General features: G+C 51.2%; 1 protein-coding gene across 11 annotated transcripts in view; it reads left to right on the forward strand.

The window, feature by feature from the left end:
* RBFOX3 (RNA binding fox-1 homolog 3) overlaps nucleotides 1-21,652 on the forward strand; it is a 440,999-nt gene that overhangs the window by 101,711 nt on the left and 317,636 nt on the right. For all 11 annotated transcript variants that reach the window (XM_070773955.1, XM_070773960.1, XM_070773957.1 and 8 more), the window contains exon 2: nucleotides 11,189-11,332. The gene's annotated coding sequence lies outside the window, so the exon portion shown is untranslated. The remainder of the gene's footprint in view (nucleotides 1-11,188; nucleotides 11,333-21,652) is intronic.

The raw sequence follows: 21,652 nt of genomic DNA on the forward strand, positions 1-21,652 counted from the left end.
CACTGGCCAAGGGACTCCCCTGCAGGCAGATTTGAGCTAATTCTTCAGTGGGCCTTTTGGGGCCTTCAACCCCCAGCTGTCCTGTCTCTCCTGCCACCTGCCCTGCGTTCAGACCTCCTCAGTTGGCTGGTGAGGCTCCCCTACCTGACCTCCTTCCTGCATTTCTGCTCCACTCTTTGTGCTCAGCTCTGCTATTACTTCCTTCAGAAAGTCGGTCACACCCTCACCCTTCCTGCGTCCACAGTGCTCGGTGCATCCCTTCTGTAGCATCCATCAGAGTGTATGGCAATTTCCTGTTTAAATTATGGCAGTGCACACCCATGCTCTCACCCAGGCTTCAGTGTTTTGCAGGTGGAGGGCAAAAGGTGGTGTTATCACCACCTGTATGGAGGGAGTGGCCCCTCATGGGTGAGCCGGTGAAGGAAGGAGAGATTACGCAACTTGCACAGGATCCCCCAGGTGGAGGTGGCAAGGTGGGGGACACACCCTCCCAGCCTCACCCCTTAGACGCCCCTGTCTGCCCACTTCCCCACTAGACTGTGAACCGCTGAGGGGCCATGCAGGATGTACCCTTGCTTCCCACCGCCTAGTTTGATGTGGCACAGGCTCTCCAGGTTTATTGAATACCTGGAGGAAGTATAGTGGTCACTTGGACTTCCTCCAGCTTCTTCCCCAAGAGCTCATCGAGCTTGCTTTCAGAGTCTTCTCTCTTTCCTCACCTCCCTCCCAATCCAACTGTGTTTTTCTTCACAGCCAAGGGGCCCAACCCCTATAACGGTGTGTGGTGAAGTGGAGAGGAGAAGGGGGAAGGGATGGTTTGTCTACCAGTTATTTGGGGCCCTTGGTGAGAATCAGAGTTTTGATCTTTCCATTCACTTGTTCATTCGTGTGATTTTTCATCCAACAAATATCAAGAACCTAGTATATGTCATGGAGAAGGAAATGGCAACCCACTCCAGTATTCTTGCCTAGAGAATCCTGTGGACAGAGGAGCCTGGTGGGCTGCCAACCATAGTGTCACACAGAGTCGGACACGACTGAAGCAACTTAGCATGCATGCATGCACTGGAGAAGGAAATGGCAACCCACTCCAGTATTCTTGCCTGGAGAATCCCAGGGACAGAGGAGTCTGGTGGGCTGCTGTCTATGGGGTCGCACAGAGTCGGACACGACTGAAGCGACTTAGCAGCAGCAGCAGCAGCAGCAGTATATGTCAGGTGTTGGGTTTACAGTGGTGAACAAAACAGATATTTCCCAGCTCTCGCAGACTATGATTAAGTAAAGAAATAAATCAAAATATAATTAGTTTGTAACAAGTGCCAAGAGAGAGTGACCACAGAACTGGGGACTATGCTAGCTTGAGTTGTCGGGGAAAGCCTCCCAGAGATGTGATTTCCACTTGAGGACGAGAGATGGGATGGAGGCAGCAGTCTCACAAGGAAGCAGTGAGTGAGAAGATCACCTGGGGTCGGTGGGAGACAGCTGGGTCCCTTAGAATTCCAATCTTGCCGGACCTCTTTGAAGAATCTGTTGCCTTCCTTCTGAGAACGCCCCTTCCTTGGGGTTTGTGGTATTTTGCAGTCTCATCTTCCTTCTCTTGGGGGCCTGTCCTTGTTCCTCCTTTCTCTCCCACCAACTCCTGGGGTGTCTCAGGTATTCCTTCTCATCACCCGTTCTGTACTCCCATCTTCTCACTGGTGTTCTTATCCACGCCCATGTCTTCAGCCACCATTTGTATTTTGGAAATTCCCGGGTCATTTACCTATTGCTCTGTAATGGATTACACTAAAATGTAGTGACTCCCAACAACAATCACTTATTAGCTCATAGTTTCTGGGATTCAGGAATCTGGGGGTGGCTGAGCTGAGTGCTTGTAGCTCAGTCTTTCGAGAGGTTGCAGTCACCATGTTGGCTGCTGGCAGGAGGCCTCACTCACTATGGCCGTTTGAGTGTCCTCATGCCATGGCGGCCAGCTTCCCCCAGAGTGAGTATGACCTGACCTCAGAATCGATCCACAATCACTTAGGCCATGTTCTTGTGGTTACACAAACCAGCCCTGGTCTGATGTGAGCAGGGGCTACATAAGAGGATTGGAGGTGAGAATTATAAGGGCCACCTTGGAGGTGGGCTGCCACAATCTCTAAAGCAGACAAGACTGTTTCCTAAGTCTTAGATCCCAGCACCCAACCATCTACCAAATATCACCCCACCCCCGACATACCAGGGGCGCTTTGAACACATGTCCAACTCCACAAACCTGGAAAAATTGTATTATGCAATTGTTAACATATGCAGAAGTGTAAAAGGTAGGTTATAAACTATCAAGCCCGCTGAAACCTCCTCGGTGTAACCTTCCCTAAGTCCTGTCTATCATACCAACCTCCTTCTGCCCTTTCCCAAATCTTAGTTTCTCACTTGATTCCTGGTGACAGCCTCCTGATTGAGATTCCTGCCTTGGTTTTTACTCCCTCCATCCTGTCCACACTGGCACGAGAGCAAGCATCTGTAAGGCACACATCTGCCTCGTTTCCTGCTTGAAATTCTTCAAGAGAGCTTTTAAAGTCCTTGGTGTGACGTTCAAGGTGCTTCATGATCTGATTCTTGACTTGCTGGCCAGTGTCGTCCTCAGTACTTCCAATCCCACACCTCCTGCCCCATTATCTGCATCCCTGGAAGACATCTCGCCTGCTCCTCCTTGCTTGGCTCTGCACCTGCTGTCTCCGCCTCTCCTCTCCTGGAGTCTCTCGCTCACTCCAAGGTTGGCACCTCCTCTGGGAGCAAGAACACCCTCTCAGGATGAGGGAGGAGCCTCTGCCCTGGGTTCCACACATCCTCTGCCCATCCCTCTCAGTGGCACTTCACTCCTTCATTCCATCACTCGAACGCACTCATTTAACACCTGCCACGTGTCAGGCACTGTTCTAGGTGCCAGGAATGTGGCACCGAGCAAAACGAAGGTCTGCTCTCTGGAGCTTGCCATCCGTGTGAACCCTTAGCCCACTTCAGCCCAGATTTTTGGTTTATCGTCATCTCTCCCTCTGCAAGTTTCTTGGGGGCAGATCAGGGTGGTGTCTCCGACCTGTGTCCCTAGCATCTAGAAGGGACTTGATGGACATGCATCGCAGGAATGGTGCTTTCTGGAAGGGCCAAAATGTGGGAACTAGATGACCTGAAGTCTCCTGAGTCTAGAACAGACCTAGTTAACCATTCCAGGGTCTCGGTCATCATTTCCTGGACATGGCATCCCTGGTTTGGTGAGGGAAGCAGGGAAATGGGCAGCAGAGACTGAGAAGGCTTTGGATCATGCCCTTGGCAAGGCCATCTCATCAAGAGTTGCTTGGGCTTGCACGTGACTCCCTGGTGTCTCCACCACTGCCCAAGACTCAGCTATTAATTACCCACCTGCCAGCCTTTCAGCCAGCCTTGCAGACCACTTGGGTCACATGCCCACCTTGCTGGCGTGTATCCAGCACTCCATGAGAAAGAAGGCACTGGCCGCCTTCAAGGCTCCCAGGGAGCCAGCAGTAGCTAGACTGGAGTTCTCCTGTGTTTTGGGAACATTTCAGGGTCAGGGCATGGAGTCCCTTGGCCACTGGTCCCAGCCTCACGTCAGCGGTTCTGAGCCCCCAGCTTGAGCCTGGCTGTCAGTCGGGTCACACAGTTTCCAGCCGCTCCTCCAGAAATTGCTTTCCTCGACCTTGGGGAAAATTGCTTCCCAAATGACACCCCTCCATTTCACAAGCCTTAAACACAGCACCGGGGACACGTAAATTACATGAGGCCCTTCCCATTCCCGTCGGCTACATTGAATAATGTAGCATTTCAACAATACCTAAAGGTACACTATTATTAAAACACACTGGTATTAAAAAAAAGAAGAAGCAACAGCAGCGGAGCTACATTAAAATTGTCACAGACTCCCACTAGATGCCAGAATCATAAAACCCAAATTATTTTTGCCAGAGAAAGGATTCATAAGGCATGAGGGGAGTTAGGAACGGAGCTGGTTTCACACGAGTGGTTTAAAAATGGGAGGAGGAGATTCATTTATTCAGAATATTACATATCCTCTGTAATCTTTACAACTGAAATGTGATGCTTCATGTTCTTCTCCTGGTTAAAGAAATAGCAGGTTTGGCTTTCTTAGCTTGAGCCTCATTTCAAGCGCTGGTTTTGGTTATTAGCTCGTGTTTTGGGGGAAGAAGAATGAGGAGGAATAGGTGTGATGAGAAATTGAGGGGAATGCCGTCGGCATCCCTGAGAGATGCCTTGAGAGAGGCTGAAGAGAGAAGATGGGAGAAAGGACCCTGGCTCACAGGGAGAAGCAGGTTTCAGAGAAAAATAAGGAAGAAAAACAGTGCCTTGCAGGCAAGTGAATGAGGACTCCGCAGTGTAACAAATGGGTATGGTTAGCAGGGGGGCTTCCCAGGAGGCACTAGTGGTAAAGAACTCACCTGCCAATGCAGGAGACATAAGAAACACGGGTTCGATCCCTAGGTTGGGAAGGCCCCCTGGAGGAAAGCATGGCAACCTGCTCCAGCATTCTTGTCTGGAGAATCCCATGGACAAAGGGACAGTCCATGGGGTCACAAAGACACAACTGAAGCAACTTAGCATGCTTGCATTCATAGTTAGCAGGGGGCTTCCCTAGTACCTCAGCACTAAAGCACCTGCCTGCCAGGAGACACAGGTTTGATTCCCTAGTCAGGAATATCCCCTGGAAAATTAAATGGCAACCCACTCCAGTATTCTTGCCTAGGAAATCCCATGGACAAGGGTTCCTGGCAGGCTACAGTCCATGGGGTCGCAAAAGAGTCAGACACTTAGTGACTAAAACAGCAACAAGCAATAGTTAGCAGGATAAGTAGCCCTGTTTGTTTGGATATTTGGATGGTTTTTAAAAGTGAATACTGAATCCCTGCCATTATTTTGAATTTTTTCTCAGTTTTATTGAGATGTAATTGACATATATCATTAAGATGTACAACATAATAATTTGATATTTGCATTTATTGCAAAATGATCACCATAATTAGCCTAGTAATATCCATCACCCTCACATAGTTACATTTTTTTTTTGCTTGTGATGAGAACTTTTAAGATCTACTCTTGGCAACTTTCAAGAACATACCTATAATTCAGGAGACCTGGGTTCAATCCCTGGGTTGGGAAGATCCCCTAGGGAAGGGAACAGCTACCCACTCCAGAATTCTGGCCTGGAGAATTCCATGGACAGAGGAAACTGGCAGGCTACAGTCCACGGGGTCTCAAAGAGTCGGACACGACTGAGCGACTTTCACTTTGACTTTGTAGTGCTGTCACCATGCACCATGCAGTGTTATGCCCCCAAAATGTGTTCATATTCTAACTGGAAGTTTGTCCCAACTCACCACCTTCACCATTTCCCACCCCCCCACCCCCCCGCCCCGGCTCTGGTAACCACCAGGCTATTTGTCTGTTTCTATGGCAAATCTATGCCATTACTCTGAACTTCTTTTACTTTCTACCAGACCAAACGGGAGAACTAAAAGCCTCCCTCCTCTGCAGTGAGATGCAGCAGGAATGTGTGGTTTGGGGAGAAAGGCCCATTTCTAAGATGTGTATGTTGAGTCCTTTGGGATTTTTAAGCTTCCATTTCTGGAGTCCCTGTGGGAAGCCGTGCAAGGAGGCTGGCACATCTCTGGCAGTATTAGTAGCCTCATTAAAACAACCAAACAAGGTACAACAAAATCCCCAAAACTTGATTTCTGAAGATTTCAGAGTCCTTTGGGAAAATCTTTGCTATTACCAATGGAGTCCCCTCTACTCCATCCTGCCCGCCCCTCCCCACTGCCTTAGGTGGCTCCTGGCATTCATGGCTGACCTTTATAAAGAGGCCTGTGGCTCTGGGGGCCCTGAGAGCTCATTTGGCTCCTTGAAGCATTAGGAGAAAATGCCTCTGATTTAGTGCAAAGCCTTCTGAATGTATTACCCCTGTGCTTCTGGGAGGAACCGATCAGGTGACATTCCAGACACCACGCCTCATGGAGCATCCCAATCCCTGGCGTGCGTCTGCACACAGGAGGCTCTTCAGACGAGTCGAGGGGGCAAAGGGTCAGGGCCGTTAGTTCTGCTTGTCCCGGGTCACACAGCGCGTCGGAGATGGGGCTAGCCGGAGGGGAACATGCTCCAAGTTCTTCCTGCCCCGATGCCCCAGAGGCTCCAGAAAAGTCACCCAGTCTGTCATGGGGGCAGGTGTCCTGTGCCTTGTTCCGAGCAGATCAAGGGCTGCACTTGCAGGGCCACATCTGCCCAGAGGGGGCGCCGTTGTCCACACCCTGACGCCCAGTGGTGCTGTGTGCTGGCAGGCGGCCCAGTGAGGGCGCTCCAGCGAGGGCTCCAGCCTGTTAGCTCACCCGCTGTCTCTGCTTCTCTGGGTTGCCTCCACCTGAGTCCCGTGAATGAAGCCTCTTCCTCAGGTAACTTGTACATTACAAAGGACTATTCTCTCGCCAACCTGTCCTTGGGCCCTGAAGTCTCTTGGAGATTTGGAAGCAAATCCAGAGTATCTGCTTGGCTGTTGGACCTTTCTCTGCAGGAAGCTGTGAGCCTGAGGGGTCTTCGGTGGGCCTGGATTGTCGGCTTTGCTGTGTAGAACGTGAAGGTCATTCTACCTCTGGGAGTCGGAGACCATCCCGCTGACAGGCAATAATTAAGAACAGTTAATTCCACGTGTCGGTTTTCAGGTTGGCTGGGAATTTTAATGAGAAACATTACTCCCATGCACACTGCCCACCCCGACGCGCCTCCCTTCTCCTTCTTTTCATTGTTCACTTAACAAATATCGGCTGAGTGCCTACTGTGTGCAGCCCTGGGCCAGGTGCCAGGAGCCACGGTGAGCAAAGGTCAACACCCGTCTGCCCTTGCGGGACTCGATTCAGTCCTACTTCAACGACAATGGTTCAACCCTTCTTCCCTCTCCGTTCCCTCTCCCTTCCTCCTTCCTCCAGTTCTTTCATCTCTCCCCACCTCCTCACCCCCTTCAGCCCCCTCTCTCCCAGACCGACAACCCTGCTCAGCCCCTCAGGACAGTGTCCAGCCCCACAGGGGGCAGAGGACAGGAGCCCTCAGGAAGGAACGGAGAGAGACTGCCCGGTCCCTGGCAGAGCTGGAGGCTGTGTAGCTGCTCGTCTGGCGGGCTGGAGTCTGAGGGTGGCCAGAGGACCTTGTCATCCACACAGTCTCTTCTAGAAAGAGCCTCCAGTGAGGCCTGGGCCCCTTTCTGTGTTGGCTTATTTTTTGCAGAAGACACTTTCTAGAAGTCCAGGTGTTTATCTTTCCATCTTTTCTCCCCAGTGGCAAGAATCCAACAGGAGGCCTTTTGGGGCCGGAGCGCCAAAGGCAGCCCCCAGCCTCTGGCCACCTTGGGAGCAGAGCTGGGGGCCCGGCTGGCTCAGCAGCCACCGTGGGCTGGAGTGGTCAGAATGGGGCACAGGCCTGGGAGACTTCAGTCCACAGCTGAGATGTGGTGGTGGTCAGGGTGGGGGGTGGTTGGCAGTGGGAATGGGCTCTTTACTGTCCTCTGAGACTCAGCCCTCCCTCCTGCCCAGGCTGCCTGCCCCACGCCCTTGGCAGGACCATGCCTGGTGCTTTCCAGATCCAAGGCCTTTTCTATATCATATCTCCAGCCTTCCCAGGAAACAGGCCTCTGTCGATCCCCAAATTATTTTGAAAGCCCCCACCACTAATGCCAGGAGAGTGGATCCCAAAGCAGATAGAGGGGGCAGGGAAGAGTCCTGGCCAACAGGAAACCCTTGTGCCCCAGTGACCCTGGGGTTCTGCAGGGGGTGTGTGGGGGTGGGGGTGGGGCCTCAGAGGCCCCCACACCCCCTCCCTCCCTGCAGTGGTGGGGGGCGAGGAGGCCTGGCAGGTTGCAGGGCAGCAGCTGGAGGCCCCTGCCTGCCTCCTACACAGAGTGTGCCCTGGCAGAGGCGGGAACCACAGGTGCCTGGCACTGAGCGTGCCACATGGTGGGGGCCCAAGAAATGTAATTCCAAGAAAGAGGAAGATTCAGCTCCCTCCTGCGGCCAGTCCGACTCTGTTGCCTCAGAGTCCAGAGTCTGATATGACAGGCTGTGGCCTTGACCCTGGGCCCCGCCCTGGGCAGCTTGGCCTCTCTGCTTTTTTGCCTTATCAACTGAGCTAATCCTGTGGGCCTTGAGAGAGGTATCCTAGTGACTTCACTGCTCGGCCTTTACCTCCTCCCCCAACCACCGCTGCTGGGCTCCATGGGCAGGAAGGGACCAATTCCTTCCTCTGCAGCCCGGGACCCAGGGCACTCCACCTGGGTGGGCCCTGTGGGCCCCAAAACTGAGGGCCTGGCTTCTGTGCCGTGGGTGATGGATGGTGTTTCCTGCTGAGGAGGGAGGGAAAATGTGCCGCTGCAATCAGGGACAAGCTGTTAGATAATCTCCCATCCGCTTGGGTGGAGGAAAACACATGGAGCTGGGGAGGGGGCCCCCTCCAGTCCATCTGAGCAGGCACTCTGTGTGGGGCAGAGTTGGGTGATGGGCAGGTGGGGGACATGAATTTGACCCTGGAGAAGGTGGCCTGGATTGGAGGATCGAACATGACAATCAAGGTGCTGGTGACTGGAGGAGTTTGGGGACATCCCTTGGATTCTTGCTGCTCTGTCCTCCCTGTCTCTGTGCCCTTTCCTTTGTCGCTTTTTTCCCCAGATTTAGGTACCAGGGGCGTGGGGCGTGGGCCTGGCCGGGCCGCATCCACAGCCCCGTCTTGCTCCCGATCCAGCAGGTCTGGTGGAAAAGGAACGACGGTCCTTGCCTTTTGTACTGGCTGCTGATAATCAAGCGTTTATTATACAAGAAGCCAGCCTACCTGCCTTCTTGCCCCAACAGCTGGGGTCACTACCTGGAGCTGCCTCCACGTGGGCTCCCTCCACTCCCAGTTGAGCCTCTTTTCTCCCCCAGCCCCTCTCCCCTAGCCATCCATCTCCTTGCATGGAGCCCACTGACCTGGGAGAATCAGATCATGCACGTATCTCTCCCCGTGAAAAGTGGCCTGTGGAGCTCAGGGCTGTTCCTGGCCTCTCGCATGCTCAGGTCCTAGCTCTGTGCCTGGCACGGATGGCCACTGAAAAGGGGGTTGTGCCCACGCATTTCTCTGCAGTTGGCAGCACTCTGTGAGGTTGGCCCTGCCATTTGGGATGGGGGCCATCTCTGTGTTCAGTAACTGGATTTTAAGAAAAGGAAAAAACTGACAATTTTTTCTTTATTATGTTTCAAAGCTGTGTTGTGAGATTTTTGGGGACATGCCAATGGGAGTCTTTCCACTGGGGTAGGGGGGGGGCAGAGCTGAACCATCCTCTGGCCAACAAGACCTCACAAGCCCTCCCCAAAGCCAGTCCTTCTGGACTGATCAGGATGGATCCCCTAAATGGTTTATGTGTCCTGTCTGCCTAATGGCACACTCACTGGGTTGAGATAAATTAAGCAAAGAAAAGACTTCCAAGGCCCAGGTGCCTCCTACCCTCTACAAAACCTAACCAGCCATCACCAACAAAATAAACACAAACAACCAGATCACTTCTGTTTTCCTGGGAATTTCTGCTCTAAAGACTAATATGAGACACTGTTCTAAGTAAATCTAAGAGTGCAAAATGAGAATAAAAGTTGGGGGTTGTTTATTGATTCGCTTGATGAATACTGAGTGAGCTCCAGCTATGTTCTAGGTGTGTTCCAAGCACTGGAGATATAATGAATAAAACAGATCAAGTGTCTGCCCGCAGGAAGTTGGCATTCTGGGTTGAGGGAGGGGGAAAGAAAGACCACAGGCAGCAAATGCATCTATGTGACAGCAGATTCAATAATTTCTGGGAAAATTCATGGGGAAAAGAAGGAAGGAGTACCAAGGGGATGGTGGTTATTTCTGATAAGGTGTTTGGTTTTCAGATGACCTCTCTGGAAAAGTGTCATGTAATGGAATCCCTCGTGGGGGCAAACCCCAACTTAGGTAGGGGAGTGCAGCCCATGTAACAGCTGGTAGAAAGGTGTGATGTGGGGTGGGGGTGGGGGCGGGGGAGGAGGCATGCTTAGGTCTGGAGGCACAGCTGGGAGGCCTGGGGACTGCAGGGGTCGGGGAGGCAGGGAGTGGGCATGGTAGGGGGAGGGGCCAGTGGTACAGCAGGAGGCTGCAGTACCAAGGGTCCTGTGGGTAGAGGAGGATTTACCATGAAGTGATGCATCCATAGGGCTTCCCTGATAGCTCAATTGGTAAAGAATCTGCCTGCAATGCAGGAGACCCTGGTTCGATTCCTGGGTCGGGAAGATCCACTGGAGAAGGGATAGGCTACCCATTCCAATATTCTTGGGCTTCTCTTGTGGCTCAGCTGGTAAAGAATCTGCCGACAATGTAGGAGACCTGGGTTCAATCCCTGGATTGGGAAGATTCCCTGGAGAAGGGAAAGACTACCCACTCCAGTATTCTGGCCTGGAGAATTCCATGGACTGTATAGTCCATGGGGTCCCAAAGAGTTGGACACGACTAAGCAACTTGCCCTATGCACCTATGGAGCCCCGGGTAAGACCCTGCACCTTACTTTTGCATCCACCACCTTGTCTTATTTTCTTAGAAAAGGACACACTCACCCCCTAAACCATGTAAGCCTCATAGTCCCCAGACCTGGACTGACCTGGTTTGTAGCAAATCTGGGTGTTGCTTCCCCATGAAATAGGACACCGTTGGGGGGACGCATCAGGAGAGTGAAGTCACCAAGGGGATCTGTTAGAATGAGAAGGACAAGGCAGTTGTCAGAGGTGGTGTGGCCATGGGTCCTGGAATCTGAACTGGGTGAGGCGGGGAGCGAGAGCAGAGGGGGATGGGAGACAAAGAGGGGTGAGACAGGCACATCGGAGTCAGAGAATCACAGGGGGTTGGGGGCAGGGCTCCACAGCAAGAGAGCTGGGCGAGCTGCAGAGGACGTCCCACCCTGGGCAGCAGTCCGGCTCTAATGATTTGTTTTTCACAAGGTTCCCCTGATTCCCTGGGGGTGTGATCCCTGATGGCAACAAATTGGCTTCGAAGCTGCTCTCTCTTCTCTTGTTTATTAACACCAGTGTTTGTTTTATATATTAAAAAAAGGCATGTTGGCTTCAAAGGCATTTACATTTTTCCTTTTCTTTTCCTTCAGATTGGAAAGCTGCCTCTGAGACTCTGAAGGTTTTCCTGCTGATACTCGCTCCTTCCCAGTAACCCTCCATCCCAAGGGGAGCCCCAGAAAGAACACCAGGGGGGCCTCCCTGCTGCCACAGAACCACCTCACCCGCCACTCCAGGTAAGGCCGCGCCTGCCCGCCACCACACCTGTCCTCAGAGTTTGCATTTGTGATGGAAAAACATCTTAATGAGGAGATTTTATTTTACATGAGGGAACGACAGGGACCTTCTTTTGCTGGCTCTAGTTTGCAGATTGTGGGGTCTTCTGTGTCTTCAGGGAGAAGGACAGGGAGAATCGCAGAACTGCAGGAATGCCTTGGGTGGGATTTTGTAAGAAGTGGCTACTGAAATCTGTCAGCCTGGTGGGGAGTGGTTATTCCAGGAAGGAGGGTGGACAGGGCGCTCAGTTCACTGTCTAGTGTCAGCACGAAATGCCATGGTGGCCAAGGTGGGGGTCTGACCCTCCCTTGCATGGCTCCGTGCACTTTCCCCTGTGGCCCAGGGATGGGATCTGATGCCTTCATCTGGCTCTAGAGGGAACTCATGATTGCCGCACTCCCTCCCCCAGTGGCTGGACTGTACTTCAACCCTGGCACTCGCCGCCTAGAGTTATTGGCAGGCCTCACAGGCTTAGAGCCTGTCCCCTGCAAGACTGCCCCACTTTTAGCTGCAGATCTCAAGGACGTTTGCACTCCTGACCAAGTGGTTGCAAATTCACAGGTTCCCACAACTGCCTCAGTTTTGATAATTTGCTAGTACAACTTGTAGTACTCAAAGTGCTGTGCTTTCCATGAATCTTGGGAAGATAATTCTTGCTGCCTCCGTGAAGGAGGTTGCAGGGCCCAGCTGCCTCGCCTTTCTGTGGGTTTGAGAACCAGTATTCTCCTGAAACAGTAAGTGTTTGGTGTTGTGGAACTTGAAAGCACCAGACTGGCCGATCCCGGTGGCTGGTCCAGCCGTCTGGGGCTGGGCGGGCTGGCTACGCAAGCTCCTTTTCCACCTGGAGCTGTTTCTGGGCGCACATGCCCTTTCTGCCCCTTCGTGGCTTCTGAAGGTGTGCTTGCAGTTGTGAAACAGGAAATGCGCATCAAGGCTCTTCTCCCTTCCAGTGGGGTGAAGTCCAGGGGAGAGAGGCATCAAAGGGAAGACCCTGGCGTCCTGTTTGCCCTGAGTAGCTTGAAGCCTGCAGAGGGAACTGGGCTCTGTGTCACCTTCTGATCACCTCCAGGTGGGGGTGGGCCTCTTGACGGGAGAGAGCCAAGCACATCCATCAGTGATCAGGGTGCTGGCTGCTGACCCCCTGCAGACACCCGGCCACCCAATGGTGGCGCCCCCTGCTTTTCTCAATGGGATCCAGATGCAGGCTTCAGAGGGGGCTGCCAAAGCTGCTATCCGGGTGTGCCCGTACATCCAGAGCTGAGGTCCAGAAAGAAAATGAAGGATAGGGCAGCAGGCATCCCAACTGGCTCCTCCCCCCAGCGGCCCCCTCATCCACGACTTAGTCATGAGCAGCAGGAGCAGATATTTTGGAGAAAAGTCGACCCGGGAGAGGGAGGTTTGGGGAATAGCAGATGCCAACATAGGGCCTATGGAGCCCCTGCAAATATACAGCTTCCATGCCCTTTCACAGTGGAAGGTCTCCTGGAGAAAGTGCTCCCCAGTGGTGCTCCGGGATCAGTGATGGAGAGATTACAAGGAAGAGCCTTCTGCTCGGGTGAGCAGGCTGTTTCATTCCCGGTGGCGTGTGGGACTGTTGAGCGTATCTCCTGGTCACTGCAGATGTGTCCTTGATGGATCCTCAGGGTCAAGTAGGGGCAAAAAGGGTCAGCCCAGGGCACGGAGGGAAAGCTGTTTCCTTCCTAGCCATCGTTCCATCCCTGGCTCCCTTCTTCTGCCTTGGAAAGTGTCCCATAAATTATAACCCACCCGGAGGCTCATCTTTTAAATAAGGATTTGATTTGGGTTTTACTGTATAGTAAATTCTGAGTCCTTATTAAAAACATGGGTGGATATTAATCTGCTGCAAAGTGAGATTTGTCTCTTACATGCAGGGGCACAGGCTGGGGCAGATGGGTCCTCCAGATCAACGGGGAGGGAACCCACCTGTCAGCATCAGGAAGAGACACTCGCCGGGCGTCACCTGCTCTTCTGTCCGTGAACCTCCCCTTTCTCTCTCCCTTTCCTGTCTTCACTCTCATTGGACAGTCTGACTCTTTCCAAAGCCTGGTGCTGTGTGTTACGGTTGCTCATACGAACAGAGGGCACAGCAGGCTGTTTCTTCTCCAGATGTTTTCTGGGGTGGGGGAACATCTTTGTTCTGGAGATGAACAGTCTGACCTCTAGCCTCTTGAGAGGTGCTCCTAAAACCTGCAGGGCGCAGGGAAGAGTCCACACCAGGGTTTACTCTTCTCACCCAAGAAAGAGTGGCTTTGGGTTGGGCCAGTGGCAGCTTTTCCAGCACAGGGGACAGTGTGTGACCGAAGCAGGGGCTGCCACACTCATCTTGGGTCAGGCGTGGGTGTGTTGTGGCTGTGAAGCTGGCAGTTTGGGCTGTTGTTCCCCACCCCACAACATTAGAACTCATCTGTCTACCCCCGGCCCCACCCTAGGGGATGGACCCCTGAGGGGCAACATGCGACTTCCCATAAATCATTCCCGAATGAGCGTGCTTCCTGCATCATCCATCACGCTCATCTCTTGTCTGCTTGTTTTTAAAAGCTGTTAAACTGGAATCCATCACATGGCACCCTCGGGGGGCCAAGCTGCAGCAAAGGCTGCCCGCATCAGCAATATTAATGCACACGGAGCTTTCTGGAGCATCGAGGTAAATGTCTCCCCAGTGGTGGGGAGACGGAGAGCGTGACTTTATCTAGTTACACCAGAAGCTAATGGGATGTTTCTCTGACACTTGCAGTTAATACATTCCTGCCATGCATGAGGAAGTCCCGGTGGCTGCTGGGTGGAACAGGTAATACCCACCTGAACGATGAGGCTGGTATTTTTCCCTTCTTGCAGAATCACCTTTTATTTGCTTCTCATGCCTGATATTTTAATTCGAAGACTTTAGCTGAAGCCAGCCTTTGGAAAGACAAATCTTTCTAGAAACACTGGTGGTTGCTCTTCTATTGCTAAATGTATTTTGGAAAAGAAGATTTGGAAGGGTACTGAGATCAGCTTTAATCCTTGCTTCTGAACCTTCACGGCTAGAACAAGTTCTGGGGATATGCCCATGCGGGAGGGGGAGGAGTCTGGAACCCTCTCCTTATATTCATTCTCTTTCTCTGTCCCCTTTCCTTTCCTCTAATTGCATGAGGAAGGCCTGGACCCTGTTTCTCTGTGGCTGAAATCTTCCAGGCTCTTAAACATTCACCTAATTGACCAGTGCTGGGTTTCCCTCCAAGAGCTTCCCTGGGGGGCTCAGATGGTAAAGAATCTGCCTGCAATGCAGGAGGCCTGGGTTCAACCCCTGGATCAGGAAAATCCCCTGGAGAAGGGAATGGCTGCCCACTCCAGTGTTCTTGCCTGGAGAATCCCATGGACAGAGGAGCCTGGCAGGCTACAGTCCACAGGGTCGCAGAGAGTCGGACACGAATGAGCGACAAACACACTTGCCTCCAAGAACCTCTGTCTGTCCCGGGCAGATGTCACAAACCTCGGTGGCACCAGTGATATTTTGTCCCATCTGCTTTGGACTTTTCCGATATCCTTTTCTGTGCCTTGTGTTTTGCTGGTTGAAGGATGAAACTGCTTGTTGGCAGGGGTGGGCCGATATTTTTGGTTGGTGACCTCTGAACTCTGGGAGTGAGCAGCCCAGGAGGCTGGGCGTGTGGCAGAGGGCGCTGTCAGAGCACCCCCTTCGCGCCGGAGCTGTCCAATTAGAGCCCATTAGTCACTCAGTGTGTTAAAGCATTAAGAACAATTAAGGGTGAGAAGAGTTTCCAGATGTAGCTTCAGCTCAGGGGCTGGAAGGGAAACACTGCTGGCCACTCCCCAGATGGAAATAGTCTGAGAGGAGTGGCAGGCATCAGCAGTGGCTCCTAGAGCCCAGGGCTTTAGGGTGGGGAACCCACAGGGGGGCTCCTGATTCAGACGCTTGGTGGGAGGGTCCTGGGGCCATCGCAACAAAGGACCACAAGCCAGCGGCCTTAAGACTAACAGAGATTTATTCTCTCACACCCTGGGGCTGGAGGTCTGCAATCAAGGTGCCAGCAGGGCCCGTTCTCTCTCCAGATTCTGTGTTCACTGCCTGTCCCAGTGTTGCTTGGCTGGCAGACACGTTTGTTCTAGTCTCTGCCTCGCTGCATGGCTTCTCCCCTCGGTGTCTGTCTGTCCCTGTCTCTTGATACAGTGCGCCCCTCTGTGTGTGTATGTGTGTGCCCATATTTTCCCTCGCTTTTTGAAGGCACCGGCTAAGGGTTAGCACCCCTCACCCCGCCCCCCCCCACCCCCGCACTCCAGGAGGACTTCGTTTTTACTTGATCAACATTCGCAGACCCTAAGTCCAAATAAGGTCATTGTCACAGATACTTGAGGATAGGATTTCAAGATATCCTTTTTGGGGGACACCATTCTACCTACTGTATCCTCTAAGACTACTGGGGAGGAAGGTGAGCCTAGACACCTTTATACTTGTTCCTACCCCCCAGAAGTACTGTCATTGGTTCATTTTAAAAACAATGATAAGAATGTACCCAAGAGCCAATTAAGAACTGAAGGCCAGAACGCTCAAGCTGTAAGAGCGACTTCTTGAAAACCCCAGCCCAAGGTCATAGGTTGTCTGTCATTCAAGAGGCAGCTGCAGCGCCAGGAGCTTTTGCCTGAGATCCTTTCCATGTCACTCACTTGCCACCAATCCCACTGTTAAGACTGGTCTTAAGAACAAACCAAGCATGAAAAAGACAGACCCCAAATCTAAACCTAAAAGTAAGCAGTCCTTGCCACATGTCTTGGGAGCTATTTCAGAGCCTGGCCAGTGAGGGTCTTCCTAGAGGCTCCGGAGGCTTGAAGGAAGAGATTGCAAGAGGAAGTTGGAGCCGGGCTTGGCAAGATGAGGGAGAGAGGTCTTGGGGAAAGGAGGCAGTCAGGCACTTAGGAGCTCTGTGGGTTAGAAATGTGGAGGCTCTGAAGGCTGGAGAGCCCACAGGATGAAATGTGGGAGTGAGAATCCAGAACTGGGGGAGGTTGGTAGAGAGAGGAACGAACATACCAGGGGACAAGGAGGAGTTGAGGCTGAAAATAGCCTGGTACCCGCTGCATTGAAGTCTGTGGATACGAAAGTCCAGGGTGGCTGAGGCGGCCTCCTGGGATTCCCAGTCCTCCTCGTGTGCACATGGTCCATCTTCCTGCGAGATTATGGGCCATCCGTAACAGGGCTGTAAATGACTATCACCATTGACAGCAGCAGGCAGGTACATGCAGGGGAGACAGAGACGAGTGTCACACTCAGTGTGCTATGCTGACACACGTGTGCACTTGTCACATTCAGTCCCAGTAGAGAATTTGGGACTTAAAGGAGAAGTCCTGGGCAGAGAAAGAAGTTCTACGTGGATTTATACAAACCCGCTGATTCTAGATTCAAAACAGGCTACCGGGGGCCATGAGGGTTTGTGAGCCAGCCTCACCCAGAAGTTGACGTGTGCTTCCTGGTTCCACTGCCAGGCAGGTGCCCAGGTTAGGCCCTTGGATCGGATCCCATAGACCCCTCACTTTGTTCTGTGTCGACACGTGGGCTGATGGTGAACTCCACTCAAAGGGCAAACAGACGAGCAGGGATTTTTATGGATTGGGAGAAAATTATTTTTTTTTTAATCCGATTTGCAAGGATACATTAAGTATTCCCAGGCCTGGTGCTTTCAAAGACATCTGTGTTCTGAAGGGCAAAGAACAGAAAGGGAGTGTCAGCAAATGCCTCAGGAAGAAAAATTAATTTAGAAGTAGAGGTTGAGACAAGCTTAACTTCAGTGGTGCATGTGTCTCTGTGTGTAGGGGAGAAAACATGGAGGCAGAATAGAATCATTTTTCTCTTTTTTCTTTGAGGTGGGAGAGGAGGTAGCACATGGACAGATGGTGTTTTTGAGTGACCTTGTGTCGCTGAGTGTGGCTGAGTAGTGGCTGGAACTGTAGGAAGCTCGCAGGGTGTGGCCACCCGCAGCTACCAGTGGGGGTCACCAGGATGCCAGCCTTCCGGAAGGACCTGGAAGCAACCAGATGACAAACCCAAGTTCAATGAAGATCAAACAACACACGCACAACACAACCTCTTGTGGGAGACATCCGTGGGCCTGGAGTCTCTACAGCAGGGCTTAGAGCTTGGAGACTGGTCCAGCTGACAAGCTGGGGTGACACGTGTTTGTGGGTATCTTATCCAAGGTTCTCATCTGTAGATTGACATGCGTCATCTCTGTTACTCCTCACAATAACCCTCTAAGCTAGGTCTCCTGAGGAAACTGAGCCATACAGGAATGGTTACACAGGGCTGTCCAGAATTTGAACCCACAGCTGCTGCCTGGTACCAACCCCGGTTCAGGACCCAAGTCTCTATGATCCAAATTGTGCATGCATGCTCAGTCGCTCAGTCGTGTCTGACTCTCTTTGACCCCACGGACTGTAGCCTGCCAGGCTCCTCTGTCTGTGGAATTTTCCAGGCAAGAATACTGGAATGGGTTGCCATTTCCTACTCCAGGGGATCTTCCCAACCCAGGGATCGAAACTGCATCTCTTGCATCTCCTGGAAGATGATGCAAGGGGGATTCTTCACCACCGTGCCACTTGGGAAGCCCACGAACAAAATCAGAGCCAGTGCCCACCTGTGAGCTGCTGCTCTGATTCCAGCAAGATGGGGACAGAAGTCGAGAGTGTTCATTTAGAACCATTCACAGTCAGAGTGAAAGGGCAATTTTCTGTCTACTGTTGTGTCTACTGAATCTAATAATAAGAAATCAGGCTTTGTATTTTGTAAATCTTTTTATTCCACTTTTCCAATAATCCCATGCTTGTAGCTTAAAAAGAAATATAGATCTGCAAATAAATAAATGTAGATCTGCAAAGAAGAGTGAGGCCTTTGCCACACATAGTTTGAGAAGCCCAGATGCAGAGGATACAGAGTCAGATCACAAAACTGGTGAAGTTTGAATAAGCTCTGTGGTTGACCTGGTTTGGGAATGTGTCATGTGTGAAGGTACGTTCGTTTACTTGGGCTGCCATGACAGAGCGCCCAGACTGGATGGTGAACAGAAATTTTCTTTCTCACAGTTCTGGAGGCTGGAAGTCCATCTACTGTCAAGGTGTGAACAGGGTTGGTTTCTTCTGAGGCCTCTTTCCTTGGGTTGTAGGTGGCCATCTTTTTCTGCATCCTCACATGGTCATCCCTCTGTGTGTCCGGGTCCTAACCTCCTCTTCTTGCAAAGACACAGTCAGATTGGATTAAGGCCCACTCATATGACTGCACTTAAACTTACAGGCTTCTCAAGTGGCACAATGGTAAAGAATCCATCTGCAATGCAGGAGATGCAAGAGACGTGGGTTCAATGCCTGGGTCAGGAAGATCTGCTGGAGGAGGAAATGGCAACCCACTCCAGTATTCTTGCCTGAGAAATCCTATGGAAAGAGCAGCCTGGTGGGCTACAGTCCACGGAGTATCAAAAGAGTTGGACATGACTGAGCATGCATGGAGTCAAGGACCCTTTAAAACTCTCTCTAAATACAGTCATACTCAGAGGTACTGGGGGTTAGGGCTTCAACTTAATGAATTTGGAGGGGACACAAGTCAGCCCGTAACAGAAGGGGATGTGAGAATTCTCTGCACTATTTTTGCAGTTTCTTCAAGTCTTAAATTATTTCAAAATAACAAGTTTTTTTTCAAGGATGACACTCACCTCCCCCAAAACAGCATGGCCACTGTGGTTTGCTTGGCAAGATCCCAGCAGGCATCCATCATTCTAGGTTTTTGGGGACAATGCCAGGATGGATGCCAAGTTGGTATGACCCAGGTTCTGCCCCTCTCTGCTGTCTGCTCTCTGGTTCCATCCCTCCAGGTCCACAGAGGGCAGATGGAAGGTACATGAAACAGACACTGCGGCTGCCTTTCTACATTCTCTGTCCATGGAAGTTCCTCTTGGGTCCCTCCCTCTTTTGGGTTTCTTTCTTTTTTTTTTTTAAGTAATTTATTTTTAAATTGAAGTATAATTGCTTTACAGAATTTTGTTTTCTGTCAAACCTCAACATGAATCAGCCATAGGTATACCTATATCCCCTCCCTCTCAAATCCCTCTCCCATCTCCCTCCCCATCCCACTCCTCTAGGTTGATACAGAGCCTCTGTTTGAGTTTCCTGAGACAAACAGCAAGTTACCATTGGCTATCTATTTTACATATGGTAATGCAAGTTTCCTTGTTACTCTGTCCATACATCTCACCCCCTCCTCCCCTCTCCCCATGGCTATAAGTCTGTTCTCTTTGTCGGTGTCTCCGCTGCTTTCCTGCAAATAAATTCTTCGGTACCATCTTTCTAGATTCTGTATATACACATTAGTATACGATATTTACTTTTCTGTTTCTCTCTTGGGTTTCTTAAGGGCACAGGCTTCTGCTGCTTCTGTGTTCTTCCCACAGCCTCGCACCTAGTAGGTTTCCATAAAAGACTTCCCACAGAATGTCTTGATATAAATGCCCTTGAAACACTCTCCCTTCCCCCTGGGAAGCGTTGACTCACTGGTCACCCCAGGTGTAATGTAGGAGTAATCTGCTCCGTCGTAGACCCTGTCAAGGGGATGGGAGCACATTACTCACTCAACAGCATTTACAGAGTAAGGCGTGTTGTCACTAGGAAGAATTTTCAGATCACGATTATCCGCTCTGCAGTGTATTTGGTTGAGAAGCTGCAGGTTTGTGTATCTTAATATCTGTTGTGCTCTTTGCAGCTAAGGAAACAGATGCCTGCACACCCGAGTGCTAGGTAACCTGGACAACCAGGACAAATGTCACCTGTGCCTGACATGACCAGAGGTGGCCTGTGAATGTTTTCTCTCGTTTGTGAGCCAGAATGTCATTGGATTGGTCACTGTTCTAGACCATTCTGCTGCTCGAAAAGTTACCAAGGCAAGAGCATAATGATTTTTTAGTTATTTAGTACTTCACATAACCCCATACATTCTTTGCAAAAATGCTTTGCTCTCGGTCCCCAGGGCATACATGGAGCATTTCACTCTGACCCCACTTTCCAGGAGCTCAGATACCTGGCAGGCCACTCCAATGGGAGACTACTTATCGTACAGGCCTCCAGAGCAAGGCATGCGTGGGCCCAACACCCACCTCCATTGGCAGCTGGGAAGGCTGAGGCATTTTTGCTGAGGCAGGTACAAGCCTTATTTTATCTTCTATGGAGAAATTAATTTGAGTGAATTTTTCTCCTTTTCTGAGTCTAAAGGAAAGCCTGGTTATAATTTCTTTAACATGAGAGGACATCCCAGAGGTAGAGCATGCACCTGCATGCAGTAAGCTGTGCTCTGGAAAAGGGAGATTAAATGGTGTGTCTTGGATGATAGAGGGCACACAGCATTTCACTGGAGGTATGAATTTTTCCTCTGAAGACTCCAAAAGGCCAGGAATATTAAACCTGCACCCCTGAAAGACTGGATGTCTGTTGCCACAAGAGGTCCAAGGAAACCTGACATCTCTTTGATGTCTTATTTGTTATCTTAAAAATTCATGCAGATCTTCCATCTCATCCACAATATGCTCTTGCTGCTTGTAACGTAACAGTACCATTTCTCCAAAATACTTTGGCTGAAACGCTTTAGAAACGCTGTGCATACTTATTCAGCTACCCCATCTCATCACCGTGATTCCTTGAGTGGCTTAAGGGGGTGGTTAGGGGTGGGTCTCTGGTTTGAGAAGCTTGGTGAGGATGTCGGGGGAGGGTTTCTAACATGAGATGCACATGTGTACTGGAGAGGGGGTGGATTGGATTAGATGTATTTTAACGCTGTCATCTGTGAAATTGGATGAGACTCTTCATACGATGCTGCTGCTGCTGCTGCTAAGTCGCTTCAGTCATGTCCGACTCTGTGCGACCCCATAGACGACATTTCATATAGGCGGCCTAGTGGCCTAGAAATGAGCTGTTGAGTGAAGATACTCCACCCCCACCAGCCTGCCAATTTCTGGTAATAATCTCCACTCTTTCTTCTCTGTGTGGGTGGGGTGATGTCTCAGAGATACGCCTGTTGGCCATTGGAGGTGGAGTGATGTCTCAAGCTGGTGACATCCATGTGTGTGTTAGTTGCTTAGTCATGTCTGACTCTTTGTGACCCCATAGACTGTAGCCCGCCAGACTCCTCTGTCCGTGGAATTCTCCAGGCAAGAAAACTGGAGTGGGTTGCCATTCCCTTCCCCAGGGGATCTTCCTGGCCCAGGAATCGGACCTGGGTCTCCTGCATTGCA

Source organism: Bos indicus, chromosome 19, assembly GCF_029378745.1.
Source record: "Bos indicus isolate NIAB-ARS_2022 breed Sahiwal x Tharparkar chromosome 19, NIAB-ARS_B.indTharparkar_mat_pri_1.0, whole genome shotgun sequence".
Taxonomy (NCBI): domain Eukaryota; kingdom Metazoa; phylum Chordata; class Mammalia; order Artiodactyla; family Bovidae; genus Bos; species Bos indicus.